Here is a 21,114-nt window from a genome sequence, read left to right on the forward strand (position 1 = left end):
GAGTGTAGAACGCATCCCATCTTCTACAAAATGCACCACGTTTGTATATGCATCACTTCTATATAGCTACTTTTTGACAATATTGCAGGATTCACACTTCTCTTCTTTGTTTTTATTTGGGATTGATGAGGTCCAATTCCCTTACAACGTTGCTTGCACCATACCACATCACAGTAGCACTTAAGGTGATTTCATTTCAACCCCTAACAATTCCCAACGCAATTTCATATATGCATGCATATACAAAATATATATTGCAATTGGGGGTTAAAATCATATGCTTGGTCCAGGGAGTTTGAGTTGGTTATATGGGAGATTGGTCTAACGATATATAGAATGTACAAATTTGTGCACATATAAAAAAAGTGTATACACTCTTTTTTTAATATATTCATTCTTAGGCATCTTCCGCATGTATATGTATATATGGAATTGCACATATACAAAAAAGAATCAAAATAGCATGCTATTTTGTATCTTCAATATAAGTTTGCATATATGATCTGGATTCAATCAATATATTATTCATCATCCATTTTTATGGTTTTGGAGTGGAACGATATAATCCTTTTCCCATTCACAAGTCCATCAATACCAAAAAAGATTGATGAGGTTCTAAATACAAGGACACAAGAGTTACCTTTTATAAATTTAGCACATGGGTTATGTCAAAGAATGACTATGTTGAGAAATGTTATGCATTAAGATTAGGTTATTTCTCTTCAATTTGATAAATACGTGTGAATGATTTTACTTCTTAGAATATGATCTTATTTTACTTATGTTATTATAGTGTTATTATTCATCAAACAACTACTAAAGAATAAACATAAAGAGACAAGAGACACAAAATATAGGCTATCACTCAGGGCCAAAAGTTCTTCTTCTTGAGAGGAAAACATGAACAAATTCTTCTTCTTATAGAGATTCCAATTGACGAATATCAAGACCAAGACCCTAGACATTTTTTCCACTCAAAGACCAAGTCACAAACCTTCCTTGATGAAATCCTTCTTGTTGTTCTTTCCATCTCCTATGGTCAACACAAGTCAAACTATCTACACTACTGCAATTTCAGTTTCATCCACAGATATACAACCTCAACTTATCTTATACCCTTGCAATTCTCAAATGTGCGTTGTTTGGAGGTATCTTCCTTCATCGCTTGACTAGGAGACTCAATATTATGACCTTGTCTATGATGTATGTTGAGATAAAGATATTCTTCTGGCTTCTTCGGTGACTGAGGAAATCCTACTACAAAACCTTTAATATCTGGCACACGTGCAAGGAACAGGTAACCAAAACAGTGCCTAAACAACTCAGATTCTTCTCCTTCTTCTTGTGCTAGAAGAGAGGCTTCTACTTCTACTTTTTGGACTTTTCGTTGTACTTCAGATGAAATACCAAATTTTGTGTATAGAATGAATGTCGAGCAACTTATAATAGTAGTTTTCCCATCCTAATCAGCTGACATGACTTGGAGACAAGGCCGATATACCAAGGGTTAGCAAGGATTTCACCTAAAGGGTCGTGACTCATCCCTTTATCCTGAATTGGCATTAAGACAACTTATAGGAATACTAAATTTCTCTAATGGTGGAAGTTGGGGTAGGTCAGTCACATGGCTTTATCACAGTCCAAAGGGTTCGACAATGCAGTAGGATCACCTAGAATGTGACTTAAGTTCTGAATTTACCCCTTTCATTAAACCTTTTGTATTTGCCAAACAATTCAGTTGCTATAGGTCATAACAACAACATATCGGGTTAAGTCGGGGTCTTTAACTCCCACACACCTGACATTCTAATATATCATTGAAGTCATTGATATGCATCGCTCATGACCATTTGATCATATTGCTTGACGGAAAGGAGTTATAAAAACCTCATCTTCTCATCCAACGTGACACATTGACCATTGGATGGAATGAGTGTTGGTCTTTAGATCATGTTGGGATTTAAAAGAGAATTTAAATGTGTGCAGGTTCGTCATTAATGCACCTTATCAACCATAGGATTAAGAGATTTACAATTTATTGATGATATTGGATGCATAGATATGAGCGATGGTTGAACAATCTGATGGGAGGTGTTAGCCCCATCGTTGGGTCGACATATAGTCATGATGATGGGTATTGGGCATAAAAGAATTCCTGAAAAACCACCCCTTAATCAGTGTGATACTGCCTATCGAAACTATGAATCCTAGTTCTCTGAATATCAATTTTTTTTAGTAGTCCATTAACCATCAGATTTATGACGCAAAACTTGTCAGATACACAAAGGAAATGTTGGATTCCCCATTTATTCTACTGTCTAAATATCTAAGTCATTGGACAAATCGTCAGCTTCCTGACACAAAAAGGTTGGAAGTGGTCGTCAGATGTATAGCGCAATCGTTTGAAGCACAACAATAGTCATCGATTTTTCTACCTCCAAATATCATAACTGGTCATCATATATAAATCACATCCTTCATATTATCCATTGGTGTTCTGATAATGACAAGTAAAAAAACCTAGTGGGATTTACAACTTGGCCTTTGGTTCACCGCTAGAGGTCCAACGACTATCTGATGCATAAGATTGGAATCTTATTGTCAAATTTGTGGAATTCCCATTGATCATGGGGTCAGATACTCGACAGACTATTCATTTGTTTTTTTTCATTTATCTTACTAGAGGCTAAAATATTTCCCACTGACTATTTGATTCCTTGTCATTGGATTTTGATCATCTAATTTGTGGATTGTTTGGCAAGATGTCGTGGGTTATCCAATGGATGTCACATTAGATACTTGATAGAGTATTCATATTCTCATCATCGCTTATCCAAATAAGAGGCTATAATTGGATATTTGAATGCCATTTGGCCCACCAATTATTAGCTCAAGTTCTATCGACAATCCTAGAAAATGAGGCCTGTCAGAGTCGTGATAGAATTCTATTGAATGTCCAACACTCAGTCATCAGATTTTAGTGGACTTTGTAGTAGTGTTACAATTCTCCCATCACTCATTAATAACTTGTGGATGATATTATGTTATTTAGTGAGCCAACTATTCAAGAGATATTGGCATTAGATCTAATCCACTCAAATTTTCAAGTGGCCTCTGTCATGATTATAAATGGGGAGAAATCTACGATGTATTTATTTGATACCAATAATTTGATGCAAAGGAATCTGGTGACAAATATTGAATTTTAAATGGGTTCCCTACCAACCAAATACCTTGGCATCCCTCTTGTTGCTAATTAACTATGAGTTTCATGTTGGTTGGAGATCAAAGAAAATATCTCTAAGTAGTTAGGAAACTAGACCTTCAAAGCATTGAATCTTCCCATTCAAATTAGTCTACTTAAGGTTGTTCTACAAGCCATTCTGATTTATAAGTTGTCAATATATTTACATCCAAGGGAGTATATAAGAACATCATTTCTGGTTTTCATAAATTCTTGTGGCAAGGGGATCAACACGCCAAAAACTGGACTCTAGAGTCTTGGGAGAAGGTGTATCTGCCAAAATGGGGGGTTGGTCTTGGTTTGAGGGACCCTAGAACTCTTAATAAAACCATGGGAGCCCAATTATGGTGGAGATGGCTCCACGGAGGTCAAGGGTTGTGGAAACTAATATTCAATAGGAAATTCAGCCTGGTAATCACTTAAGCTAATAAAGTGCAATAGTAATATTTCCCATCAAGGTCATTAATATGCAATATAGCATTGGAACAAAATCGTTTTATGCAAGATCACTTATTCTACGAGATTAGAGATGGTGGAATAACCAAGTTTTGGGAAAATTATTGGCAACAACTCCCAAGGCTGGAGAGAGGAGAGGAGTTAAGATGTCTTAAAGAGTACACCATGAGGACAAGGGCAGTAGTGGTCCCTAATTTCTGGAAATGAATATCCTTTCAAGATCAGTGGTGAGAATGGAAATATAGGATAACTAGGACGAGGAACATTTTCACAAGAATAAAAATTATGGATACATAACAAAAAGACAGAAATATTCAGGTAGTGCGAGGCGGGGACAAGATGAGATGGGCAAATCAGAGATAGGTTGTGTTCACCATCAAAGAGACTTACGGAATTATGGAAAATCACAAGGAAATCCCAAAGGATCCCCTCTAATGGAATATTGGGGAAGGAAAGTTATGGTCAAAGGTAGTGAGCTTCCTTTGGTTAGTTGGTTGATTTTGACTCCTAAAATGGGACCTTTTGAGGAGAAAATGCTATATAAGACCATCGTGGTGCTCCATCTCTCAAAAATATGAGGAAAGAATTAACCATATATTCAACACTTTTGCAAGAATGGAAATTCTCTAGTTCAGGATTTGTAGCCTTTTTGGCTATTTAGACTACTCCCACAAGAGTTTGTGGGAAACAATTGAATCTTGGCACCCCTCTCTTTTCAAAAATCTGATTGTGAATAGGGATTGTGGTTTGTTTTTGGCTTTCCTTTTGTGGAATGTATGGAAATAACATAATAGAATCATATTCAAGGATCTAAATAGCACGGAGGATTCTATATGGTAATACACGAAGCTTAATATGAAAGAAATGATACTTACTAAGAAGTACGAAGAAGACGATTGGAATGTGGAAGGAAAGGAAGCTCAGAATTTACGAGACTTAGAAATATTGCAAAATATGGTGGCATTGGATGACTCTCAGTGAGTTAGTGGTCTTGGCTTGTCTCCAACAACATTTCCCTTCTTCCATAAGGATTTATGAAGCTTAATTTTGATGCGGCCTCTAAAGAAAATCCTAGGCCTACTAGATATGGGGGAATATTTCGTGATGATCGCGACTATCCTTTTAGGTTCTATGTTGGATAATTTGGGTATACTAGTAATAACATGGCTGAATTAAAATATCTCAAAATAGGTCTATTTCTGGCTCATGAAGCGAGGTATACCAAGTAACATGCTAATGGAGATTCATAGTTGGTTGTGAATGTGGTTCAAAAAATAATCAATGGATCTCTAATTCAAAAGGTCATTAAGAGATGGCACCTCGATATTTTGGTGAATAAAATTCAAAACCTAGTGCTCTCCTTCTGTTGTGTCATCACGACACATTCAAAATGACTAGGGAACAAAGCTGTAGATATGTTGGTGAGTTAGGGAAGCCAATATTGTAGCCCGGAGCTCACTCAGAATTTGCTACCCCAAAATTTCAATATTTGAACCGAGTAGTTGAGTAGTATCCAGGAGAGTGACACAAAGCCCCCTAATGGAGGTGGATGATAAAATTCATATGGGGGATGGAGGATGTGCTCATCCCCCTCTCATTATTTGAATTAGGGTACATGTGGTGTATGGAAAACATGCATAACATAACACATGGAAGTTTCGATATCTTGGGTGGTAGGCTTATAGGTGGGATGGTGAGGTTAATCTTTCTATTTGCAAGCTTGGGTATGGATGGTTGTGATAGTGGCAAAGGATGTGAAGATTTTATGCAGGTCACCAACCAATGCTTGATTCGTAGATTATGGTACTCTGCAATAAAAGATTTTTGTATGCAAGTGGGGATTTCCATGTCATATTGTTGGAGGCTAGTCGTACCAATTTTGGGACGTTAGTGAGGCTAATAGCTTGGGTTCATGTTTCCATTAGAAAAGCTTAGAGCGAGGAAAGGACACTCTAAATTCGACAACTGGTGGGGCATTTATGATCTGTTGTTCTATATCAATAAATTTGGTAAGCTTCCTTGGTTTTTCCTTTGGCCTTCATAGTGTAGTTCTTTTATTAGTTGGGGGGTGGAGTCATTTAGCTATGTTTGCATCTTGTGCTCCCATTTTATGTTAAGGGAAGCTTGGGTTTTGGAGGCAATAAGGTCAATTGTGGTTGCAATTGAGGGTCAAAAGCATATGCTTGGTCCTCGAGGTTTGAGTTGGTTGCATGGGATTTTGGTTTGGCTTCAAGGCCCTCCATTTGAGGGTAGAGATAGTGGTTGATGTGGTAGTATGCGTAGGGAGCCCAATGTTATTTTACATGTGTATTTATGTTTATGCTATTATCCTGCGAGCAGGACTCCCCATCCTAGAGTTGATTATTGTAGACCCCCTCATCTAGTTTGTATTCATAGCTTCTGGATCAACACCTCTATTCTAGGTGTTGTTTTATTAATTTTGTTGGTGACGAAGTCATTGGGGGGAAGAGGACATTTCCATCCTATGAAACCAATTCAACAGAGAAAGGTAAGAACTCTTGTTGGGGGTTTCCTTTTTTAAAAGAGGTATGGAATTGGATTTTCTGGAAATTTACTGTCAGGTACTGTGGTTTGGAGGTATTGTCGGATCTTCGCGTAACACTCGAGGTAAGGTGTTGGTATCAATAGGATGGGGTTGGTTTGAAAATGTATAAGTGACGTGATAGAGTGCGGAAAGGGATAGGACCAAGGGGGTAGAGAGTTGAACACAAAGTGGGAAGCTATGGAGATGGAGGGAGAAAGACGAATGGAAGCAGAGTTAGAGGAGGAGGTGGCCCATAATCTGACCCTTCTCTTGGTCATGTAGTTCTTCCTTCACCTTTTGGCACCTTGAAGTAACAATTGTGGCATGTCACACCTCTCTTGGAACAACTGGGGCAAAACTATCATGATGATCGTAATTAAATCATAAGTTTCATGAATTATTTGTAGCACAACCAATGAAATATGTAAGATTGTTTGGCTTCACTTTGGTGGGCTAGAGGCGACTATTTAAGATAATTGAACAAATGGATGGGATATTGGCTCATTTAAAATTCCATGTCCACGAGGAACCTAGGAATCCAAATTCACTTGGTAACCATCTGGTTAATCCTCCTACGCCTAGATTTATGTGGGTTGTCTTTATCTTAGGGGTCGTTTGGACATTATGGTATTTGTATTTTTGGGTTCTTAGTCAGTTCTGACAATTTGTAATTAGTTTTTATGCTTCTATTATGACCAACAAATTAGGTAGGAGAGAGGGCGAAAGAATAGTTAATATTGGAAATCCATGGTGTAATCTTTAGATGAATTCATAGAAGCATTTAGCTGAATATATATATATACTGAAAACACATCAATATCAATATGTCACTACATCAATTTATAATAGTATATGAGTTTATACATCTGCTCAATTTGACGTGGCCTAACATAATAGGTTATTGTCTAGTCAAGTTTGTTCAATGGTCATGTATTTTGGTGGATAGTGTGGCTATAATCATTGAAAATGGGTCTATAAAGGCTCTAATCTATGACTAAATACATGATGGTATGGATATACATTTTGTTCTATAGTCATTTCGTCTATTAGTTAGACTATGTCTTTTATTTATGGTTGACAGTGATAGTAAAATATTCTTACCACATCTCTTCAGTTGTAATTTCAACAAAAAAAATCCAGTAAACACAATGAAAGTGAGATTGTTGATATTTTATAATGTATTTAATTAAAAAACCACAAACCAAACAAATATGTTTATTTTTGTTTTTAATTATGATCAACATTACTTTTTATTTAGAAAATTGAAAAAAAATCAAATTTGATATAAAGAAAAGATATTCATGTACTGTGACACTTTTAAATTGAAAAGTTTTTATTAATTTTAAAATATAAAATTATTTAAACACAATTTTTAAAATAATTATTAATAACTATTTCCCTAATATTAATATTTATAACTTTTTTGTAAATCTAATGTTACCCTAAATCAATACAAATCATTCTTATAAAAATTCTACTAATTATAAATAAATTTACTTACCATGAGTGTTAAAGCCAACTACTCTATGGAGTACGATAACTATTTGTTCACATAAATTACAATGCATTAACTATTTGAGTGTGAATTTAGTACTTTGGACATGTATTACTGTGGGTCGGTGTAACATGGTATGTTGAATTGATTTCCATGCCTTGAGCTCCCAATATATGGCACGGAGATAATGAAAATGTCAGAGTTAAACTTCCGGCTACAAGAAACCATTTAGATGATAAACAATTCCGATAATGAATCCCAATGTCTGTCTTTGTAAATGGAGATGGAGAGGTGGGCCCAAATAACCATGTAAGTATGGAATGAGAACCTGCAATCAAGATAAGGGTTGTTGCCTATCCTAGCCTAAGTTATCATATCCTATCCTACCCTTTCCATGTCGAGCCTAGCCTAGCCTAAACTAACCTAACATGGCATGGCCTAGCTTACCCTACCCTAGCCTACTTAACATAGAGTACCCTACCCTTGCATAAGCTAGATGAAACTAGCCTACTCTAACCTAGCCTAAACAAGCATAGCATAACCTAGCCCAAACTAACCTAAATTAAACTAGACTAGAGTAAAGTAGCCTAGGATAACCCACTGTAAACTAGCCCAACATGGTGTAGCATGAACTAGCCTAGCCTGAAGTAACCTAACCTAGCCAAAACTAGCTTAGCCTAAATGAACCTAGCCTAGCTAGCTGAGACTAAATTAGCCTGTCCTATCCTAACTTAGCCTAGCCTATCCTAACGTAGCCTAAATTAGTCTAGGTTAAACTAGCCTAGCCTAACCTAGCCTAAACTATCTTAGCCTAACCTAACCTAACCTAACCTATCCCATACTATCCTTGTCTAGCCTAGCCTAAACTAGGCTATCCATTCTTGGCCTAGCAATAACTAGACTACTTCAGCCTACATTAAACTATCCTAGCCTAAGCTAGCCTAACATAGAATACTCTAGCCTAGCCTACCATACCTTAGAGTAAAATAGCCTAACCTAACCTAAATTACCCTAAACTAGCTTAAAGTAGCCCACCCTAGCCTAACCTACCCTAGCATAGATTAGCCTACCCTAGGCTAACATATATCTTAGTGTACACTAGTCTACCCTAGCTAAACTCAGCCTACACTAGCCTATCCTAGTCTACCCTGACCTAGCCTATCCTAGCCTATCCTAGCCTAACCTAGCTTAATATACTATATCATAGCTTATCTTTCCAACGGAAGGGATTGATATGGTTGCCTCCGATCTGCGCCACTGGAATTCGAGGGTTCTGTGTCTAGTCAACATAGAAGCAGGCTACCTACAGTAACAGACAACGAGACAAGCATGCCAAACAAAGCATAGATGAGGGAAGAGTTAATATTATAAATAATGTAGACAAAACATAGATGGAGGAAGAGTTAATGTAAATAATGTTAACTTCTTGCATGCTTTTCTGGCAACGGATAGTATCAATGCAACAGTTCACTTTAATCCATGCTTTTTAATGTGTCGATTGGTCTGTTATAGATTCTCACGTTTTTCGAAATTTGTTTTTGACGTGAATGAATTTTATTCTAATGCTTTATAAATTTGTTTTGAATTTAATGATATTTTAATCCTTTCTTTTAAAAAATTAATTATGGTTTATCACTAATTTATTCATATTTGTTTTTAAATTTAATTATATCATTTTTTATTATTTTGTTTCTCTTTTTTTTATTTAATTAGAAATTAAGTTACAATAAGTAATTTTATTTTTATGCCTTATTTTTATTGACTTTTTCTTTGAGAACAAATATGATGCAATATCTATTAACTTTGAATTTCGTTGATTATTTTTAAATTTAATTACATTTTCTCATTTTTTTTAGTGTTTATTTTTTTCAATATTTAGTACAATACTATATTTTACAAATTTTATTAGATATTATTATTTATTTATTTATTAAAAATGAATATATATATATATATATATATATATATATATATATATATATATATATATATATATATATATATACAATTATATATATGTTTATATTTTGCTCAAAATCATATAGTATTAAGTACATCTACATGTAACATGGAAAATTTAGTTTAAAATATATAGTGAGCTCCTAATATAGTAGTGTTTGAGTGTACCTTTTTGTTTTATTTTTTTAACTTATAATGTTTTAAAATTGTGAAATATATATATATATATATATATATATATATATATAATTTAGATTTTCATGTTTATATTTTTCTCAAAATCATATGATATTAAGTCCGTCTACATGTAACATGGAAGATTTAGTTTATAATATATGGTGGGCTCCTAATATAGTAGTGTATGAGTGTACCTTTCTATTTTATTTTTTTTTTACTTATAATGTTTAAAAATTGGGAAATATTAACATCATGAAAATGCAAATGTTTGCCATATTTATACAAGGTTTGGATGCATTTATATTTTTTATTCTTTTATGGGATATCTTTTTTTCTTTGTAAAATTTAAGTATTTTTTTGGTAATAAATGCATCGCTTTTGTTTACATGAATTTATAATAAAATATCATAACTAATTAGGTATAAATTTGTGTGGGTGTTATAATGTAACTAAGGATTATATTAATGATTGTTTCATGAGTGATGATAGTAAACACTTTTTTACAAAATCACTATTACTAGGGTAGAACATGTGGGTTAGTTTTTAATTTCTCTTACTAAAAAAATTCCACCTATAGCTAAATTGATGCATTTGGTAGATTCATGTTGATTTACTTGCCATCCATTGAAATTGGTCTAAATTCTGCATTTTTTTTATTGTGAAATCTTTATAGGTAAATTTAGCCACTGTATTTAGATGGGCTTCGTATCCACAATTTTGTAGTAGTTATAATTGAAAGGAGGGAATTATCCATTGTATTGAGGTGGGCTTAGTATCCACACTTTTGTAGTGGTTAACATTCAAGGGAGAGAATTTTATGATGGGTCAATCTATGCCTCATCTCAAGAAAAGCATCAAGATAGATTTAGAAATATTTGTCTCTATGTAACCACGTTGTAACATGTGAGCCTTCAATGTCCATTGATATGTAATTCTATTCAATTATCCTAATGATGCTTGTATAGGAAACTAAACTCAAATGGGCTAAAAGATCCAAATTATCCGGATGTGGGGAGTCAAGAGCTAAATATTCCCAAAGAGAAGATAAAAACACATAAAGATTCATTTTATTAAAATAAAGAAAATTGTTCTAGATACATTGTGTGGACCAATCTACCCTTTTACAAAATGAGGCCCAAATTTATAGCCTTTTTAGTTACAATAGCATGGGTAATTACCATGAATAGATACCGTGGGTAATTAGCATGAGCAGATACCATGGGTAACTACCATAGGTGGATGCAACATTCCATTTAGATTATTCCTCCTTGCTTAGGAAGGAGTGGTCCCCATTGCGTAAATTTCCCTCCTGAGAAGATTTTGTTGAACATGAACCAATGAATGGACTTCAAAAACAATAAAATGTATCAGTTATGCTGGTTTATCATATACAGAAGTAAAGTTAGTGGCATGGGATCATAATTTAGATAACGAATATAGGATGTCTATGACTTTCATCCAAAGGTTCAGATTTATTCATTCATTCACTTTAATATTGGGACTTATTCACCCTTCTAAACCTTTATTACCCCTTAACCACATATATATATAACCTTTCCCTCTTTAAACCTTGATTACATATATTTTAACACATAACTTACCTTTAACGTGGAACTTCAATTCTATCGGAATTAAAAGGAATAACTCAACCGAAACACATAGGCTGGACTTCAAACATTATAAACCCGCGTTCATAATTGTCGTCGGGTCCGCACCTTTAATGTCTTTCCATAGCGCTGCATCGTCTCTTCACCGATCTCTGTTTGGTTGATCTTCGCCATCCATTTCTCCTCCAATCCAACAGCTATCGTTTAATCGGAATTCCATCACGCTGTCCATTCACCCTTCATCTCTGTGATTAAATCGCGACCATCAATCTTGACCTTCGATCCGACGGTTTTTGATTCAACCGATCAACAGACTTGCACGGCAGATCTCAACCATTGATCTACTCACGCTAGAACTAGTGGCTCACAAGGATTTTAGGTGAGCAACATGCATGAGGATTAACCACCCGAAGAGTGGTTTCCTCTCTCCTCCTCGCTACTATCTATCCTCCATTAGATGGAATCAGAGCTAATCAGAAAATACCATTTACTGTATTGATTTTGCCCGAAATACCACTTCCACTATTTCAAAACTGCCTTCCACCAATTAACCTCCATGCTCTTCCACCATGCGATGGTCGTTGATCTATGAGATCTAATGGTTCTTATGCATCACCTCTTCACTTCTCTGCTCGTTCCTTTCCTTTGACTTTACTTTGCCATTCAATGTTTTTCCTTGTGGTTTTGGGTTTTCCTTCAGGGTTTCGGCTTCCGCTCTTCTGCTGCTCAACCTTTTCTCTAAGCTCAACCTTTGTGAATTCCAACTTCGTTAATTCTCCAGAGCTCCACTTTGATCTTCAACTTGATTCAAAGACCCCTTTATGATTCCTCTGAATCATTCTGCTCCTCTGCATGTACTTCAGAGTTCTGCCTGCAACCCCTATTAGAGAACCTAAGAATTCACATATAATCCATTCATAAATACTCGTTTCACACAATTACACAGTTTTGGGATAAACCTCTATATAAACAAGTATAAACAACTCATTACATATCGAGACCCTCTGTCTCACAGGCCTGATCTTCAATATCAGTGGCCTCCTCCCTTTTTACGCTGCCCGTAGGCTTACATTTATAATAGAAAGGTTTTGTTGAACTAATTCTTGTTCAAATTGTAGATCTACTGAACTGACTCCTAAATGTCCTCTATGTCCACTTCTAACTTCAATTAATTCCTAAGAACTCTCTCTATTTCCTCGAGTCATGAAACTACCTTTAGAGTTATAATTGACTTCTAACTCTCTTGTCATTATTAACCATTCATGTTCTCCTTTATTCGAGAGCATTTACAAACGTCCTCACACATCTAATTAATTCCTATTCTAATCACTTCAAAGCCTAAATATTACATTAATTTGAGACTTAGGAAACCAACTTCGTTAAAACACATGACCCCATATGTCTACAAAAATACAATGATTTTCCTTGGGTGAATGCTCCTGCATCAATTACCAAGATTGATTTGAGAAAAAAGTGTTGGAAAATATGCTCTAAAATTTATACTCTATGTACACTCCAACTCTTGCATCCCTATATTTAGAATCTTATACATATACATATATGTGTGTATATACAAGAGTATATTCTAGATATATGTATATAGAAGTGATGCATATAAAACAATTAATTCATATACCAAAGTGACACATACAAAACTATAATTGCATATACAAAAGTAGATATAGCTTTCATTTGTGCATATATGGAATCTTGCTTCCATACATGTGTGGCTTCTATATCTATGTACATATACATAATATACAAACTTGTGCATATATGAAAGAGTGTAAAACACATCCCATCTTGTACAAAATGCACCACGTTTGTATCATCACTTCTATATAGCTACTTTTTGACAATATTGCAGGATTCACACTTCTCTACTTTGCTTTTATCTTGCGATTGATGAGGTCAACTTCTCTTACAATGTTTTCTGCACCATCTCACATTGCAGTAGCACTTAAGGTGATTTTATTTCAACCCATAGCAATTCCCAAGGAAATTTCATATATGCGTGCATATACAAAATAAATATTTCAATTAGGGGTTAAAATCATATGCTTGGTCCCCAGAGTTTGAGTTGGTTATATGGGAGATTGGTCTGATGATATATAGAATGTACAGATCTGTGCATATATAAAAAAGTGTCTACACTCTTTTTTTAATATATGGATTCTTAGGTATCTTCTGCATGTGAATGTATATATGGAAGTGCACATATACAAAAGAGCATCAAAAGGGCATGCTCTTTTGTATCTTCAACATAAGTTTGCATATATTGATGTGGATTCAATCAATATATTATTCATCATCCATTTTTATGATTTGAGAGTGGAACAATATAACACTTTTCCTATTCACAAGTCCATCAATACCAAAAAAGTTTGATTAGGTTCTAAATACAAGGAAACAAGAGTTATCTTTTGTAAATTTAGCACATGGGTTATGTCAAAGAATAACTATGTTGAGAAATCTTATGCATTAACTTGGCTTTTTATTACAGTACAAAGGGTTTGACAATGTAGTAGGATCAACTAGAATGTGAGTTAAGTTCTGAATTTACACCTTTCATTAAACATCTTTTATTTTCTGGCCAATTTGGTTGCTATAGGTCATAGCAACAACATCTTGGGTCAAGTCAGGGTCTTTAACACCCACACACCTAACATTCTGATATATCATGGAAGTCATTGATATGCATTGCTCAAAACCATTGGATCATATTGCTTGACAGAAAGGCGTTATAAAAGTATCGTCTTCTCATCCAACGTGACACATTGACCATTGGATGGAATGATTGTGGGTCGTCAGATCATGTTGGGAGTTAAAAGAGAATTGAAATGTGTGTAGGTTTGTGGGTAATGCACGTTGTAAGCTGTAGCATTAAGGGATTTAAAATCGCTTGATGATATTGGATGCAGAGATATGAGAAACAGTTGAACAATCTGATGGGAAGTGTTATCCCCATCGTTGGGTCGACATGGAGTCATGATGATGGGTATTGGGTATACAAGAATTCCCGAAAAACTACCCCTTGATCAGTGTGATACTTCCTATCGAAACTAGGAATCATGGTTCTCTGAATATAATTTTTTTAGTAGTCCATTAACCATCAGATTTATGATGCAAAAATTGACGGATACAAAAAGGAAATGTTGCATTCCCCATTTATTCTATTGTCTAAAAGTATAGTTTGTTGGACAAATCATCAGCTTCCTAACACTGAAAGGTCAGAAGTGGTCGTCGGATGTATAACACAACAGATGAAAGAACAACAGTAGACGTCAATTTTTCTACCTCCAAATATCATAATTGGTCATCATATATAAATCACGTCCTTCATATTATCCATTGGTGTTTTGATAATGACATGTCAAAAAACCTAGTGGGATGTTTAGCTTGCCCTTTGGTTCAATGCTAGAGGTCCATCGACTATCTGATGCATGTCATTGCAATCTTATTGTCGAATTTGTGGAATTCCCAGTGAGAATGGGGTCAGGTACCCAACAAACTATTCATATGCTATTTTTCATTTATCTGACTAGAGGCTAAGATATTTCCCATCGACTACTTGATGCCTCATGGTTGGATTTTGATTGTCTAATTTGTTGATTGTTTGGCAGGATATCGTGGGTTATCCGATGGACATCACATCAAATGATTGATAGAGTATTCATCTTCTTGTAGTAATTTTTCTGAATAGAGGCTATAATTGGATATTTGATGGCCATTTGTCCCACCTATTATTCAATCAAGTTCTACTGACAAGCTTGGAAAATGAGGCCTGTCAGAGTCACGATAGAATTCTATTGAATATCCAACACTCGGTCATCAGATTTTAGTGGAATTTGTAGTAGTGTTACAATTTTCCATCACTCATTAATAATTCGTGGATGATATTAGCTATTTAGTGAGCCAACTATTCAAGAGATATGGGCATTAGATTTGATCCTCTCAAATTTTCATGTGGCCTTCGGCATGATGATAAATGGGGATAAATATAGCATGTATTTATCCAATACCAATAATTTGGTACAAAGGAATCTGGTGAGAAATATTGAATTTTAAACGGGTTCCCTACCAAAACCATGGAAGCAAAATTATGGTTAAGATTTCTCGAGGTTGGTCAAGGGTTGTGGAAACTAATATGAAATAGGAAATGCAACCCGGTGATCGCTCAAGCTAATAAAGTGCAATAGAAATATTTCCCATCAATGTCATTAATATGCAATATAGCATTGGAACAAATTTTTTTTATACAAGATAACCTGTTCTAGGAGATTAGAGATGGTGGAACAACCAAGTTTTGGGAAAATTATTGGCAGCAACTCCCAAGGCTGGAGAGAGGAGAGAAGTTAATATGTCTTAAAGAGTACACCACGAGGACAAGGGCAGTAGTGGTCCCAAATTTCCAGAAAGAAATATCCTTGAAATATTAGTAGTGAGAATAGAAACACGGGATAACTAGGATGAGGACATTTTTCACAGGAATAACAAATTATGGATACATAACAAAAAGAAAGAAAGATTTAGGTAGTGTGAGGTGGGGACAAGATGATATGGGGATATCAAACATAGGCTTTTTTCACCATAAAATTATTGAAAATCTCAAGGAAATCCCAAAGGATCCCCTCTGATCAAATATTTGGGAACGAAAGTTATGGTCGAAGGTAGTGAGCTCCCTCTGGTTAGTTGGCTGATGTCGACTCGTAACATGGGACATTTTGAGGAGAAAAGGCTACATAGGACCATCATGGCACCCCATCTCTCAACAATATGAGGAAAGCATTAACCATCAGTTCAACACTTTTGTAAGGATGGAAATTCTCTGGTACAGGATTTCTAGCCTTTTTGGCTATTTAGACTACTCCCCTAAGAGTTTGTGGGAAACAATTAAATCTTTGCAACCCTCTCTTTTCAAAAATCTGATTGTGAATAGGTTTTGTGGTTCGGTTTTGGGATTGAAAATAACATAATAGAATCGTATTCAAGGATCTAAATAACACATAGGATTCTATATGGAAATACAAGAAGCTTAATATGAAAGAAATGATACTTACTAAGAAGTAGGAAGAAGACGAGTGGAATGTGGAAGGAAAGGAAGCACAAGTTTTATGAGACTTATAAAGATTGCAAAATATGGTGGCATTGGATGACTCTCAGTGAGTTAGTGGTCTTGCCTTGTCTCCAACAACATTTTCCCTTCCTCCATAGGGATTTATGAAGCTTAATTTTGATGCAGCCTCTAAAGAAAATCCTAGGCCCGTTGGGTATGGGGGAATATTTTGTGATGATCGCGACCATCCTTTTGGATTTTATGTTGGATAATTTGGGTATACTAGTAATAACATGGCGGAATTCAAAGATCTAGAAATAGGTCTATTCAAGGCTCATGAAGTGAGGTATACCAAGTAACAAGATAATGGAGATTTGTAGTTGGTTGTGAATGTGGTTCAAAAAATAATCAATGGATCTCTGATTCAAAAAGTTATTAAGGGATGACGCCTTGATATTTTGGTGAATAAAATTCAAAACCTAGTGCTCTCCTTCCCTTGTGTCATCACGACACATTCAAAATGACTGGTAAACAAAGTTGTAGATATGTTGGTGAATTATGGAAGCCAATATTCTAGCCTGAAGCTCACTGAGAATTCGCTACCACAAAATTTCAATATTTTAACCGAGTAGTTTAATATCCTGGAGAGTGACACAAAGTCCCCCAATGGAGGTAGATGATCAATGTCATATGGGGGATGGGGGAGGGGCTCATCCCCTTCCCATTATTTGAATTAGGGTACATGTGGTGTATGGGAAACATGCATAACATAACACATGGAAGTTTCGTGATCTTGGGTGGTAGGCTTATATGCGGGATGGTGAGATTAATCATTCTATTTGAAAGTTTGGGTATCGATGGTTGTGATGGTGGCAAAAGATGTGAAGAGTTTGTGCAGGTCACCACCATGTGCATGATCCTTAGATTATGGTACTCCGTAATAAAGATTTTTGTATGCAAGTGGGGATTTCCCTATCGTATTATTGGAGGCCAGTCGTACCAAGTTTGGGACCTTAGTGAGGCTAATAGGTTGGGTTCATGTTTCCACTAGAAAAGTTCAGAGCGACACAAAGACACTCTAAATTCGACAACTGGTGGGGCATTTCTGAGATGGTGTTCTATATCAATCAATTTGGTAAGTTTCCTTGGTTTTTCCTTTAGCCTTCATAGTGTAGTTCTTTTCTTTAGTCGGGGGTGGAGTCATTTAGCTATGTTTTCATCTTGTGCTCCTATTTTCTATTGATGGAATCTTGGGTCTTAGAGACAACAAGGTCAATTGTGGTTGGAATTAATGGCCAAAAGCATATGCTTGGTCCCCGATGTTTGATTTGGTTACATGGGAGTTTGGTTCAGCTTCATGGCCCTCCATTTGAGGGCGGAGATAGGGGTTGACGTGGTAGTATGCATAGGGAGCCCAATGTTCTTTTCCATGTGTATTTATGTTTATGCGATTATCCTGCGAGAAAGACTCCCCATCCTAGTGTTGATTATTGTATACAACCTCATCTAGTTTGTATTCATAGCTTCTGGATCAACACTTCTATTCTAGTTGTTGTTTTATTAATTTGGTTGGTGATGAAGTCATTGGGGGAAGAGGACATTGCCATCCTATGAAAGAAATTCGACAAAGAAAGGTAAAAACTTTTGCTGGGGATTTCCTTTCTTAAGAGAGGTATGGAATTGGCTTTTCCAGAAATTTACTGTCAGGTACTAGGGTTTGGAGGTATTGTCAGATCTTCATGTAACACTGGAGGTAAGGTGTTGGTATCAGTAGGATGGGGTTGGTAGAGTGCGGAAAGGGATAGGACCAAGAGGGTAGAGAGTTGAGCACACTGTTTGTATCTATGGAGATGGAGGGAGAAGGAGGAATGGAGGCAGAGTTAGAGGAGAAAGTGGTCCATAATTCGACCCTTCTCTTGGTCAAGTAGTTCTTCCTTCACCTTTTGGCACCTTGAAGTACTAGTTGTGGCATGTCACCCTTCTCCTGGAACAAATGGGGCAAAACTGTCATGATGATCATAATTAAGTCATAAGTTTCATGAATAATTTGTAGCACAATAAATGAAATATGCAGTTTCGTTTGGATTCACTTTGATGGGCCAGAGGAGACTATCTGAGATAATTGAACACATGGATGGGAGATTGGCTCATTTAGTATTACATGTCCATAGGAAACCTAGGAATCCAAATTCACTAGGTAACCATCTGGTTAATCCTCATATGCCTTAATTTATGTGGGTTGTCTTTATCTTAGGGGTTTTTTGGACATTATGATCTTTCTATTTTTGTGTTCTTAGTCAATTCTGACAATTTGTAATTAGTTTTTATGCTTCTCTTATGGCCAAAAAATTAGGTAGGAGAGAGGTCGAAAGAATAGTGAATATTTAACATCCATGTTGTAATCTTCAGATGAATTCATAGAAGCATTTAGGTGAATATATATGTATATATATATATATATATATATATATATATATATATATATATATATATATATATATATATATATATATATATATAGACAACACATTGATATCAATATGTCAATACATCAATTTATAACAATATATCAGTTTATACATGTGCTCAATTTGATGTGGCTTAATATAATAGGTCATTGTCTAGTCATGTTTGTTCAATGGTCATGTATTTTGGTGGATAGTGTGGCTAGAATCATTGAAAATGGGTCTATAAAGGCTCTAATCTATGAATGAATACATGATGGTATGGATATACATTTTGTTCTAGTTGGTATATATACTTGTATATATACCATACATATACCTAGTGTATACATCAACATAACATCTCAACATATATATTGATATCTCAAAAAATGGTCATTTCGTCTATTAGTTAGACTATGTCTTTTATTTATGGTTGAGAGTGATAGTGAAATATTCTTACCACATCTTTTCAGTTATAATGTCAACAAAAAAATCCAATAAACACAATGAAAGTGAGATTATTGATATTTTATAATGTATTTAATTAAAAAAAACACAAACCAAATAAATATGTTTATTTTTCTTTTTAATTATGATCAACATTATTTTTTATTTAGAAAATTGAGAAAAAATCAAATTTAATATAAAAAAAAGATATTCATATACTGTGACTCTTTTAAATTGGAAAGTTTTTATTAATTTTAAAATATAAAATTATTTAAATATAATTTTTAAAATAATTATTAATAATTATTTCTCTAATATATATATATATATATATATATACATTACCCTAAATCAATAAAAAAAATTCTTATAAAAATTCTAATAAGTATAAATAAATTTACTTACCATGAGGGTTAAAGCCAACTACTCTGTGGAGTACGATAACTATTTGTTCACCTAAATTATGATGTGTTAACTATTTGAGTGTGCATTTATTTCTTTGGACAAGTATTACTGTGGGTCGATGTAGCATGGTACGTTGAATTGAGTTCCATGCCTCGAGCTCCCAATAGATGAAACGAGACAATGACAGACGTCAGAGATAATCTTCCGGCTACTAGAAACCATTTAGACGATAAGCAATTCTGATAACAAATCTCAATGTCCATCTTTGTAAATGGAGACGGGGAGGTGGGCCCAAATAACCACATAAGTATGTAATGAGAACATGCAATCGAGATAAGGGTTGTCGCCTATCCTAGCCTAACTTATCATATCCTATGCTAACCTTGCCTTTCCATGTCAAGCCTAGCCTACCCTAAACTAACCTAACATGACCTGTCCTAGCTTACCCTACCCTAGCCTACTTAACAGAGAGTACCCTACACTTTCTTAAGCTAGACTAAACTAGCCTAGTCTAACCTAACCTAAATTAGCCTAGCCTAAACAAGTATAGCATAACCAAGCCCAAACTAACCTAAATTAAACTAGCCTAGAGTCAAGTAGCCTAGGATAACCTATTGTAAACTAGCCCAACATGGCATAGCATGAACTAGCCTAGCCTAAAGTAACCTACCTAGCTAAAACTAGCTTAGCCTAAACAAACCTAGCCTAGTTAGCTGAGACTAAAATAGCCTTTGCTAGCCTAACTTAGCCTAGCCTAGCCTACCATACCTTAGCCTAAAATAGTTTATCCTAACCTAGACTAGCCTAACCTAAATTAGCATAACCTAACTTAAGCTAGCGAACCCTATCCTAACCTACCCTAGCATAGATTAGCCTACACTAGGCTAACCTATATGTTAGTGTAGGCTAGTCTACCCTAGCCAAACTCAACCTACACTAGCCTATCCTAGTCTACCTTAACCTAGCCTATCCTAACCTAACCTAGCCTAAACTAGTCTATCCTAGCTTATATTTCCTAGTCCAGCCTATCATAGCCTAAACTAGCCCAGCCTAACATGACCTAGCCTTGCCTACCCTAACCTACATTATCCTAGCCTAAACTACCCTAGCCTAACCTACATTATCCAAGCATACCATAACATACCCTAGCATAACCTTATCCTAGCCTAGCCTAGTTTATCCTAGTCTATCATAGCCTAGCATTCCTATCCCATCCTATCCCAACCTAAACTAGACTAGCCTAACATAACCTAGCTTGTAAGTTAGCCTAGCTTGT

The sequence above is a fragment of the Pinus tabuliformis genome, chromosome X (genome assembly GCF_031772625.1).
Source record: "Pinus tabuliformis cultivar Carrire ecotype Pingquan chromosome X, CPIR1, whole genome shotgun sequence".
NCBI classification, from domain to species: domain Eukaryota; kingdom Viridiplantae; phylum Streptophyta; class Pinopsida; order Pinales; family Pinaceae; genus Pinus; species Pinus tabuliformis.